Below are 13,291 nucleotides of genomic sequence, written 5' to 3'. Positions count from 1 at the left end.
AACACACTTTCTTATCTGTAGCTTCACTTTTCATTCTAACCAGTTTTGCTTCTGCATTTTTCAGTCAAATAGTCATTCTCTGTGACAGAAAATTCTGAGACGAAAAGAATATCATTTATTTGTCTATAATGTAATCATTATAATTATTAATTATTCTTTACCTTTTCTACCATTAATCTCAAAACATATGCCTTATTTCTTTCCTTGCTTGTGGGTATTTGTATATTGTTTTAAATTATAGCAGCGCTTTTTTTGTATTAAATTGATAGAGTTTAAAAATAAACAGAAATGATCTTTTTCCCCCCCCCCAAATCTGAGTAGATTTATAAAAGCTCCAAGAGCTGGTACCAATAATTACCAACATTTTTTCCCCCTCAGCATGAGCAGTAAAAGAACATGACAATTCAGAAACATCATGTATATCTTTCAAGATGATCTTTTGTTTGTTTGATTGTTTTGTGGGAATAAGTATTGTGAGTTAATGAACACAAATTCCAACACAGGAAACACATTTTTGCTTTGCCAGTGATTCACTTTATGTTAATTTTTACCTACCATGAAGTATGATCTCGAAACAAAACAAGTTAATAAACTCGGAGGATTATCGAGAACATCCAGGATAGAATCACATTTTTAACATGCAATCCTAGTTAAATTTGTAATGCATTTGACTACATCTGTAGTCTTATATCCTGTCATTTGTATTTATGGAAAAATAATCTGCACCACTGAAAACCGAATTAAAAATTTTTTCTACTGAAAATTGTAATGTTTGTGATTCTCTTATTTCTTATGCTTGAAGGTTTTTACACACATACACACACAAGAGCAAATTTTAGGATAAATTGAAATATGAAAATTATAATGCAATATTTCCCAGCTGAACAAAGAAGCATACTGAAAAAGTCTTACTGTACATTCTGCAAAGCCAGTGACAAATCTTGCCAATAGTTCTTAGAGTCAGTTTTATTGCAAAATATATTCGATACTTTTACTTTACCTTCTAATATCTTGAATTCCTCAGGATCGAAATGAGGTATTTGTATTAGATCCATATTCCCAAGTCTATTTCTGACACATTTGCCCTCCTGTGAATAATATCATTATAGTCTGTGACAGATCACAATGTCAAGAAACTGATCTTGGTCCAATTTTTAACTCTGTTGGATGAAATAAAAAAAAAAATTTGCTTACAAATTTTGGAGTGAGACAAAAGACAGCTATTTAAAACAATAGTTGTAACTTTTTTTTATGGTTTCTAATTAGTACTATTTATTATTGTTATTTTAAAAATCATTATAATACTCTGGTAGCAAGTTTATATTGTGAGGGCAATGAGTCTATTTGTTTAAGTTCTTAGACCAGATATGTATTACAAAAAATCAGGGTTCTTTGAACATGGTGTTAGATATGTTAACAAAGGTAGCTCAGAAACACTTTAAATGTGTATTGTAATTGCCATTTAAAAAAAGATGGTGATAAGTATTAAAATTCAACTAAAAACCCCACTACTGAAGTATTTTGGTAAAAATAATTGTTGACAGTCTTAAAGTAAATAAAACATGCTAGGATTACTGTATTATCACTGGTGTTCTGTAGTCAGTTTATATGAGCTTGTTAAAGATTATTTCACTACAAAATATTTTTGGATCCATTTTGCTCGATGGAAGTGGAGGTGTATGCGTGTGTGTGTGCATGTGTGCTCATGTACTTCTGGGCAGAAGGAAAAGTGTATGTGATCTCAACTGCCTATTTTTGTCTGAGAGAAGAAGTAAGCAGGTACGGGTTATGGTGCCCCAAGGTCTTAGTTTTAGCTACCACCTCCCTATTTCCACCATAACTTACATGTTTTTATAAACCTTAGCCTGGGTTTTAGCATTTCTACCCCACCAAGACTAAATACTTGGAATCTCAAGGAATCTTGCTTGTTAGCACTGAATGGATTCACGGTTCACATCCTTTGGTAAATGGTTGTAGTCTAGGTTCCAGTAAAAAAAAAAAAAAAAAAAAAGCTTCCTTACAACAGCGGGGTATCCCCGAAAGGAGGATGCACTGCTGTACCGGCCACCATGGTTTTGGTACTCATGTTTACATTTCCATCTATACCAGATGCCTCTCCACATAGAACTCTTGAAATATTTAGGACCCAGCAGGAACCTCTGGGCTGCATAAGCTTGTGGCATATGTTACATCATCATAAGGTGGTTCGTGGGGCCACTCACCTGGGATGTGTGACCTTGGGGATATTTATTTATTTCTCTGATTTCCTTCCTTCCTCATTGAAGGTCAATACAAATAGCACCTGCCTCCTGATTGTTCTGTTATGTTAAGTAACATAATGCATATAAAGTGCTTAGTTTTATATTAGGCACATAGTAAGAGCTCACTCAATGTTATTGATATCATTTAATTGTCATTGACACTATTGAGATGTTGTCTAACTGTTGAATAAATAAACCTAAGATACTGTTCATACTCATCCTTTGTAGCCTCTAAAATTATAACATCAATATGTCTATACTTTAGCAAAAATTACATATTATTTGCACGTATTATTAAAATAAAGTAACTCAGTTATAGAAATTATAATTAGATATAATACTGAATATTACAAGTGCAATAAAAATAGTCCTCATATACTTTGCTTCCTTAAATCCCATATGTAAGATAAGAAGATACTAATTTGGCCTTTCTCTCAAAGATTTTAAAGCATTTCAATATTTGCCTCATTAGCTCTTAATATCACTTCAGGAACACTTCTCCATCAGTTGAGCTTATCTCAAAACTAATTTAGGATTAATTCCAATAAAATATTTCACTAGTATTTTCTCATTATCATTATATTTAATTATTTTTTTAAATCAAGACAAATGACACAACAGTTTAATAGAAGACCATCACTATTCAGAATTGGTCCAGCTTCTTCCTCAGTCTAAGGAACTACGCAAAGCAGTTTTTCTCACTGCCTAGAGTCTTTACATTTTATCCTTGCAGTGATTGTATTGCATGAAGTTTCACTGAACTGTAGCTTAGTCCTTGTCTTTCATATACATGATGAGAGAAAGGAGGTAAATGGCAATGTTGGCTTTTGCATCTTTCTCTTGTACTTTGTCTTCTTTTTTCTTTGAACATATTTATATTTGAAAATACTCTCATTAGAAATCTGTGAGATTCTATTATAAAGTGATGTAAATCAGTGCAGACTCAAATAGGTTACAAAGATATATTCTTTTCTATAATTTCAAAAAATCATTTTATGATTCAATTTAGAAAAATTTGAATAAGTAATTGATATCTAATACTGTGCCAGAGGCCTCAGGGATTCCTAAAAGAGTATAAAAAATGTTTCTTACAGTTAAGGAACTTCAAATTTTATTGGTGTTTATGAGACATGTATGATTAAATGTCAAAATATATGATAGACATACTAGATAGTAATACCACATGAGGTTAGAGTCAGAAGAACTCAGACTGATTGAGATATTTGAAGATAGTTTCATCAAATATTAACCTATAAAGACAAAAAGCACTTGAAGAGTGTTTGGAACCCAGTAATGGTTTGGTTGTTTTATACTATATGGATGAGAGAGAGAATAAAGGACCCAAAAGAACTGTATAAATTTTAGTATCTCCTACCAAAGCAGTTATAGGAAGAACCAGATGAGATCGAGCACATTCAGGGCGGTGTGGCCGTAGACAGGAAGAACGGAAAGTGTACATATCTGTCTATCCTTTTCCCTGAGCATTGCTTTGATTTACCTGTTAATAAATAATTAAATGGCAGGAGACTGTATAATGTAGTATAGTTTTATGTCAGAAGTAGAGCATAAGGGTAAGAAAAAAGGCTTTGGTGTAGACAATGTGGTTTTGACTTTTATTTTTTGATTTTTACTATCTTTCCGATTTTAGAGAAGTTATTTCATATCACTGAGTCTCATGTTTTTCATCCATAAATATGTATTTCAGGGCGTTTGTGAGAATTAAATAGGGTAAGTAAAAAGTGCTTAGCAGAGTGTCTGTCATAGAATATACCTCAACACATAGAAATTTAACTATGACTTGAATTAAAGAGACTTGTTTAAGACCTTTGTAATTGTGTGCAACTGACTCTAGTTTCTTCTTCTATATTAAGAGAAAAATATCAATTTACCAAGATGCTTTTAAGGATTTAAATATTTAGTATTTTGAAATTGGCCATGGTGTGTGTGTGTGTGTGTGCGTGTGTGTGTGGAGGTAGTAGGGAATGTTTGCCATAAAAATTGACAAATGTTACAAATCATGGATGTTTATTTTTTCAAGAGCACAATTCTGATTAAAAGAGAGAAAGGATTAAACAATCACACCAAAGTGTGATACAAAGCATGTTTCAATGTAGTATTTAGAAGCACATTGAAACCAGCCAGGGAGGTCAAGGAGAGCATCTCCATTGAAGAGAAGTAACAACTAAATTGAATTCTGAAAGGTAGCAGCAGCAGAGAAAAGAGATTATTCAGTGGGAGACTGGGAAACCAAATTGACAGATTGGATTTTATCTGAAACTAGATGAACCTTTTAGCATTAGATATTAAGATAAAATCAAGGAGGTTATGGAGGAGGTGGCAAACAAGGTTTCATGTGCAATGACAGATGAAATTTGTCAACTCTCTGTTTTGATTGATGAATTTTGTTCTCAGTTTCATCCAATCCCAAAAGTATTGAACATATATTAAAAAGAGTTAAATAAGCACATATAGGATGGTATGGGAAGAGATTTGGCTGATCAATGCACCAATGAAGTCAACACTTCAATGCTTCAATGCCAGCAAGAACTTATTGAAATTTTCAAGTCATTATTTCTAGCTAGTATACAGAATGAACTATATATACTAATTCCTTGCAAGAAATTTGATCTCAGCTATGACCTAAATTGCCATAAGTTAGTTTCAGATTTTTGAGAGGTTATTGTATTTCGTTTGTCCCTGGACTGGTCTTCCCTTGGCCATTGTTTCTTAGGCCCCACAAATGCTCAGAGGATGCTTCTAGGATCATCAGAGCCTATTTTTCAGCTCTCCAGATCTTTATTGTCTATTTGCACTGTTCCTATGGATCCTACAACACTAGATAATGCCTCATAGATAGAATTCATGATTACTTAATAAGGAGATTAGCTTCTTTTACATCTAGAACATCCATAAGCATCATTGATGTTGGAGCAGTGATTTGGAAAAACTGTAGGCTGAAAACTCAAATCTGTTTCATTATGTATGTGCAGAGCTTTGCATCTTTATGAAAGGCTGACCTGGACCACGCCTGACAAGGAGAGAGGCTTTAAACAACAGTCTATGAGCTATGCAACTGAAAAATTGCAGGTAATTGTTAGCTCCATGAATGCAAACTGCAGCCATCAAGTACTATAAGAATTGGCAATCACTTTTGGTTGCATGTGCCAACAAATTGATAATACACAAAGACATCCAGAAAAAGAAATTCCTAAATTTTCCGAAGAAATAGATCTATTGGAGGAAATAGAAAATTACAGCTTTTAAGAAGTTAAGCTATTGAACTTGAAAGTGAGCTAGAGAATTTTTACTAAGGAGTTTCTACGTTCAAGCAATGGAGAAGAATCTTAAAAGAGAGATTGCTTTGATAATCATCATAGGAGAAAATGGAACTTGAATGATTTGGGACAGTCAGTTGTTTTTATGAAATGACTTTAAATATAAAATGTACGTACATAGGAAATTCTTGTATAGATTCTGGTAATGATCTACGTCAAGATATTTGCATTTTTGGCATTTCTGTAGAGTGGTCTGATGTCTCTTTCGTTTTAATTTTAGGTTAAGGAAAGCCTATATTGTTTGTGTTAAAGTGATAAATTAGTTTAGAAGCAACCGAGCCAACTATATGAGGGGTGGAGCCTTGCTCTCAATTGGAACTCTTTGTTTTTGATTCTGAGGAACTCTGCTTCCTGGAATCCAGGAGTTAGAGAAGGCTCATTTTCTCTAAATTCTTATTTTCATTTTGTTTTTAAAAACTAATATTTGATGTCGATTTAATGGGAACAGTAACTTTTTTTTTTGTAAACAGAATTATTGTAATCATCAAAAATAAATAAAATTAAGTCTGCAAGACTAGGATTTGCCTTGCAAAGTAAGAAGACAAAGTATTTATGGCAGAAGGAAACATGTGTGAAGGTCTAAAACTAAGAGAAGATTTTTCTTTCAAATACCTGAGTTCAATGGGGCTAGATCTTAAGTATCTATGGGAGAGAGAGAGATGTTAGGGAAAGAAAAAATTGATGAAGAGGTAAAATTGATGAAGATCAGAGAAAGGCTTAGTAAACTATGGTTAGAAGGTTTGACTTTCAACATCACTCCACATTGAAAGAAACAAGACTTATCTATGAGAGTAATCTCATGCAATAATCATATAATTTTTATTTTTTAGCATAGATTTAGCCATAGATTCTGGGAAATTATGGTCATTCATAGCCATCTATGTGGTATAGTCATTCAGCTATCTATAACTTCATAATTATATTTTTATTTCTTATGTATTAAGTATGTTAATTTTAAATAAAGGCCTTTGTGAAATTTGGTACACTGAGTATATGAATTCTGCCTGATAATAGTAACTGGTTTAAAATTAGAAGATAAAGTTAGTTTGGCATGACTTTCCTGTCCTGAGAATTACCCTTCCTTCAGTAAGGGCTAATTCTATTATATAATTGTATTAATTTTACTGGGAAGAAACATTAATCTCACCACTGCGTTATTCGTAGACTCTACATTCTTGAAAAAATCCTTGCAATGTTCACTTTTAAATTCTCTGAACAGTATATTATTAATCACCACTGTCAGATCTTTGACTGACCTGGACTGCTTCTTGCCTGGCCTAGCATCTTGAACTTATTTAAAATACCTTCCTTGGTTTCTTCCCATCATCTTAATTTAGAACCCTTATTTCCTCCTATCATATTTATAATAGCATATTCAATATTAAGAACATTTACCTTGGTTGAGAAAAGAGAAGGAAAATAGGAGTTGGAAATTTCTGTCTCTTCCCTCTAATTTTGTTTTACTTTATACAATGTTACCTGTTCACCAAGAATCATGGAATAATCTTCTTTATGTTGAAAACTGAGGAACCAGTTCATTATTTTTGTCCTGCAATGCACTACCACCACTCTTAAGAACCACTATTTCTCAACCATGGAATGATATGTTTTTTAAAGTATTTCCAGACAAACTGCCAGCATCTCAGGTCTCAGAGGTAGTACAAGAGAAGATTTATAAATAGCATGCAGATATATTAGGACTACATATTTAGACAAATTTAGACTCTCATACAAAGGTGAGTTTCACATTTGCAATTTCTGTATATTGTTGAATACAGTCTTGATTATTTAGTCACCAGGAGGATAATGAATAGCTACATTAAAAATTAGGCAAATGTAAAATTATCATAAAAACATTTCAGCCTCAATTTTTTCTATGCTGTTTTATTCCTAAATATAAAATATAACATCATTAGCATTATTAAATGAAAATAATTAGAATGAGATTTATAACGTGTAAACTCTTATTTAGTAGAAATTGAGGGTTGTAGTAAAGATACCCTTAATTTTCCCAGAAAGAAGGCTTTTAAAATAATGCATTAATTTCACATTGGCATTTAAAAGAAGTCAGGCTATTCCCGTGGAGAGGAACCTGGTGATTGGGGTTTAATCCTTTTAATGTTAGCGGTAATTGAGTATATATTATAAAGCAGTTGTCTTTGTATATAGTACCTTAAAAAATGACCCTGGAAAAGTCTTAGCTTTATACATTTTTATATCTAAGTCTAGCCCTTCATTTTGGAGGAAGAATAAATACTTCTAACTATTTCCCATTTGGATGGAGTGTCTGTCTACCATGAAGTGCCAGAAAAAGACTTAAATGATATGTGATATGCTACTAGTCATCTAATGAGGCATTCAGTGCAGCATAATTATGACTATGTTACTTGGTCATTTCAAGTTGTATCAAAACTGTGGGTACTCATTTCTCAAATGAATTTCAAAAAGTTTCTAAGGCCAGGAAAACATAAGTACTGAAATAGCGAGGAACAAACTTGCTATAAACTGGCCAATAGCAAATGTAATGTAGAGAGCTTCCTGGATGTCAATAAAATAGACTGTTTATTTATCCATTCAGAGTAGATTCTTCTTCTTTGTTCCAGGTTAATTTTGACTTTCTTTGAAATAAATGGAAATCATTTTGAGATAAACTTGTTGGTATCCTTGATTATCTGTGTGGTGTCTGCATGAAAAAAGAAACACATAGATTTCAGGAAGTTTCCATAATAGTTAATGGACACAATCAAACTGTCTAATTTATGAATTACTGCTCCATAAATAATTTTGGTTGGTTTCTAACTTTGATTTTATTTGGTCTAATAACAAGTATTGCTCTATAGATAATTGTTGATATTTGCAGACACTAATTTCATTCAATTAAGATGGTAACCTTTTTAAGAAACTGCCTGGGAGAAAGCCAAGAATTCCAGTCAACTGATTTCTAGGGGAACTGAATTGAAATTGTCTTAATCTAGAAACGGTCCATGTAGGCCACAGCTGTGTTAATTAACTTTTTCCTTAAACTATCGTCTGTACACAGAACTCCAAGTGGGAAAACATAGCAAAAGACCATGTTATCTGGATTCAGATTTTGCTTGGAGTAATTATAAATTTGGAAAGACACTATAAAATATGTTGAGACATATATAGTAAGAGTATGAAGGATGTTTTGTCTAAATCACATTAAAATTCAGATCCTCCCTTTTTCCCTTTCTTTTTAAAAATCACTGATGTGTGTATTTAAAAAGCAAAGCCAATGGGTATTACACAAAAGTTTGCTTTATGTCAAATTTTAAATTCATAATGATAAATATTGTGCTTGGAAGACATTAGGAAACTTGGTGAAACATACTTTTTCTTAATGAAATGGAGCTTATCAGAGTGATAACTAGTACTGCTAATATCAAAAATTTGTTCATCTTTTGTACTCTCCAGAATGGGAAAGGGAAAAAAAACACATTATGTTGAAACTGTATGTTATGCCTGGGGGGAAAAACTATTTCCTTAAATAAACAGAACTTTTTGAGTAAGTACCAATATAAGCAAGGAAGGCCAAGGTCCTAGTTCTGAGTAACCACATGTGTTAATAAATGACATCTATGTGTTATGACTATAAGTCAGTTATCTATAAAGTTATATCATTGATCAAGCTAGTAAGATGCAAGAAATTATTAATGAAATTTTGCAGTCATCCATCTCTACCTGCAAAAAGTAGAAAGACAAAAGATAAGTTCTTCAGACACGCTCATTTGAATGAGCAGTAGTAGATATTATCTTTCTATACAGAATATTTGAACTAATTTTTATTCATTGAATTAACTTGATAAATATATCTATATTTCTGGGAAATTAGAATCTACCAAAGAACTTGCTAAAAAAAACATTTGCAACATAGCCACAGATGCTGGGTTTTAATAAGTGAAGCTTCATCTGTTGATGATCTTTATATTCATCATGTTCACTATTCAAAAAATTATTTCCAAAGTGGTTTCGATTGACAGATTTTTTCCTTGCTCCATACATGACTTTTCTAGGCTCTATCATCTAGGTTTTATGTTTACCCCATGATAGTAGCAATTATTCCCTATCTCCCCAGGCTAAAAAATAAGGAGGTTAGTTAATAACTGAGCTTTGAATGGTGACAGAAAAATGTAGCACGTATAACTTGCGTTGTAAATAACCTCTAATCTCTGTGGGTGAAAGCTCCAGGTAATGTAAGATAAAAAAAGTAATAACATCACAGGTTTGTTAGGAAAGAAACAGTGAGATAATTGGTTAAAATGGACAAGTTTTGAAATCTACTAGCCTTGAACAATGATGAAAAGTGCTGAATCAAACTGGCTTTTGAATAAAAGCAGTATAACATACTGTGGGATCAGTTCCAGTAAGTGGAAAGTCCTGGCACACACAGTAAGATAATGTGAAAAATTAGCTTCAATTTAAGATTTTTGACCTTCAGCACAATTTCATTCAAAGTTAAGAGAGATTAACTTAAAAAATAATGATCTTCAAAATTTGCATTTTGGGATGTATTTTTCCCATTGTCCTTGCAAAAACACATACATTGATGCACATAGATATTTTAGGGAAATTATCCACAGTGGTGTCAATTTAATAACTTTGGAATTTTACAACTTTTAGTCTTGATATTCCAGAATTTTTATTCTGGGGGTTACACTTTGATAAAAAAAAACAAAAAAATACCTCAAGAATAATTTGTATCATTTCATGTTAGATATTTATTTGTATTTTTGTAGTGATTCTAACAGTGATTACATTTTCAGAGGCTCTCAGGGCTTCCTTCTTGATGCCTCCTTACCGACCTTGCACAACTCTATTCTAAGGGTCTTTCTGACCCTGGATTGATTCTTCATTTCGTGGTCTTTCTGGCTTGGGAGAACTTTAGACAGAGCTTTGGTTTGTATGCTTTCCTGGTGCTTCACTACCTTTCGAATGAATTGAGGGATACTTTAGAAAGATTAAATTATGCTCATACACATTCATAAGGTAGAATACAGAGCTGTTTTTTTTTTTTTAATTTGGGGGTACTTTTTTTTTATATATATATATGTATATAGAGTAGGGATTCTAGATGCTTAAGAATATACCATTCAATTTTAACATTATTTCTGTTAGAAAAAAGAGATTTGCTGTATATTGTTTGCTTCTCTAAATTCTTACCGGATATTTTTGGACAGAATTTGTAGATAGGGAATGTTCTACAGTGGATCCCATATAGAGCTTTGTGGTACGTATTTTTTTTATATATAAAATTATTATAAAAATATAGGGATAAGAGTTTTCAGGAAGTAATTTTTTTGATCTAGTCATTTAGAATTTAATGCTTATTCTTATAGAATGAAATGGTATTATATGTAAGAAAAATCCCATCATTCCAAAAATATTTAATGTGCGACTCAAAAATAATCTTAATCCAAATTAGAGTAGTTTAGTAAATAAAGTGAGCCATGGACTAATGTCAATGCCTGTGTTCTCCAAAGATAATTCACAGGAACATTATTGAAGTAAGGCAGTGGAGAATTAGTGTTCAAAGTTGTATTTTTAATTATGAAAATATGCTCGACTGTTGCTAATAAATGAATTTTAATTTGGTTTTGAATATATTTTAAATTTTGGTACATTACACTTTGTCTAAGTATTATAATACTGAGCTTCATAATAATTTTGATGTATTGGATACCATATTTTAAAATATGTTTAAAAGATTTAAGCAGACTCCAACAAGTTGCATAAATGAATGCAATTACAATTCTAGTTGGAAAATGAAGCCTTCAACTCTATTAGAATACATTTATAATAACCTTTTCTGAAAACAGATATCTAATAAATTACTGGCATATGATATTTAAGAAGCATCAATCAACATTTAAAAAAAAATTCAATGAGGGTTACAGTTTCAACTTAGCATGAATAAGTCTCTGTCCTCTTACCACTGCCCGCCCACTGCCCCAAATGGTTTATCTGTTTTTAGTAAGAGTTGCACAGAGAGTGTACTTGTGACACCAGTGTGCCATCATTGATTTCAGAGACTGGCCAACCTGAAGACACCTTCTCATTATCCATTGCCACATCAGTCCTGGAGAGTTGAGAAGGGCCAGATTTGATCTGTTTGTGTCTTGTGTCAGTTTTTTCATCCTTGTTTTGATTTTAGCTTACCTAAAAGCTAGACTCAATTTTCCAGCACAGACTTGAAAGAACATTTAACATGAATTGATAATGTAAGCTTGGTAAATAAGGATGCTATCCTTTTCTTTTGTTTTTATGCCTACAGCACTTGGTCTTCCTAGGTGGTCTCCATCCAAGTACTAACCAGACCCAACCCTGCTTAACTTCCGAGATCAGATGGGGTCAGGCTTGTTCAGGGTGGCATGGCTGTAGACTGTCTTAATATCATGATTCAGTAAGAAGAAAAACAAAGGTGCCTTCTTTTCTGTTTTCCTCTCTCTAATATACTAGCTCATAAAACCTGTATGCTACTCAATTAAAAGGCAGGCTGTACACGGACTAAATATCTCTCTTTCAGAGAAGGCAGTTTTTGTCTCGAATTGGAATAGAGTGTGGTATACTTTAATTGTATTCAGTTTTTTCAGTATTTTTGTTAAAATATTGTAATTATATAGTAAGTAGTTCAAATGTATCTACAAAGAGCTGTTGAAATGCTTTTAAAAATACAAAATCCTAATCAGGAGAATTTTGTGGAAATATGGGAATATGCTCTTAGTCCAAAATTGTGGCAAGGAAAATGTGATGACTTACCTTAAAATTTATTAATATGTTTAATTGAATTGGCCAACATGCCATTTTAATGATCCCATGTAAATGTATGCTTGATTTTCTAAAATATATAGATTTAGTTTTTAGAGATTCCATAAAATTTATTTTGCATTTTTAATAAGACCCATTTATTAAGTGATCAAAGTGAAAAAGTATAGGTAGTTTAGGGAAAAAAAGTATGTCTCAGTTAATATTGCTTCAATTCTTTTAAAAGTTATTTGAGTGAATAAAGTTAACTTCTTAGTGTAAAAGTCACAGGCCTACTGTATTCTACTTTGAAATAACTGCCATTTTTCTTTACTAAATTCATGTTTTTCTTCTATGTAGATGCTGAATACAAAATTTTATCTCAAGAATAGATATCCCTTTTACTTGCTGATTAATCTAACTAAATCTACATCTTCTTACTATGATTATGTTTTAGCCTAGGGTCTAATAAAGTGTATAAGACTTTATTGGACTCAGCCATTTTTCTAAGGTAAATTTTGTGCTGTGAGAAAGTTATTCATGTGTCTTAATTTCCTATGGAAATGACCTATGAAATATTTAACATCAAGTTACTAGTATGCCTTTTTAGTGCTAATAACCTACTCTAAAAAGAAAGAAATGGCCTTTCAATTTTATTTCAGTTGTGTGTGACATTAAAATATGACACCTATTTGGAAAGAGACTATGTAAAATTAAATGTTAAACCTGTAATACATCATTTATTAATTGCGTAAGATAATTTCTTGAGAAATACTGCTACTATACTATAGAAAATACCTAATCGAGTTTTTTAGATGGCAAACTATATTGATTCTTTAAAACTTAGGGCATTTATTTGGGGAGCACTCAGGGAAAATGAATAATTTTGTCAACTCAGTCATTATTTGCCCTTTATATTTAAAGTTTTAAAAA

General features: G+C 32.1%; 1 protein-coding gene and 2 pseudogenes across 26 annotated transcripts in view; 2 read left to right on the top strand and 1 right to left on the bottom strand.

Moving 5' to 3' along the window:
• ADGRL3 (adhesion G protein-coupled receptor L3) overlaps positions 1-13,291 on the top strand; it is a 713,052-nt gene that overhangs the window by 51,055 nt on the left and 648,706 nt on the right. The gene's annotated exons all lie outside the window — the stretch shown is intronic.
• LOC107514910 lies at positions 2,070-11,961 on the top strand (annotated as a pseudogene).
• Positions 11,880-11,997, bottom strand: LOC118608861 (annotated as a pseudogene).

Source organism: Rousettus aegyptiacus, unplaced genomic scaffold (assembly GCF_014176215.1).
Source record: "Rousettus aegyptiacus isolate mRouAeg1 unplaced genomic scaffold, mRouAeg1.p scaffold_m13_p_10, whole genome shotgun sequence".
Taxonomy (NCBI): Eukaryota; Metazoa; Chordata; class Mammalia; order Chiroptera; family Pteropodidae; genus Rousettus; species Rousettus aegyptiacus.
This window is presented reverse-complemented; position numbering and strand designations above follow the sequence as displayed.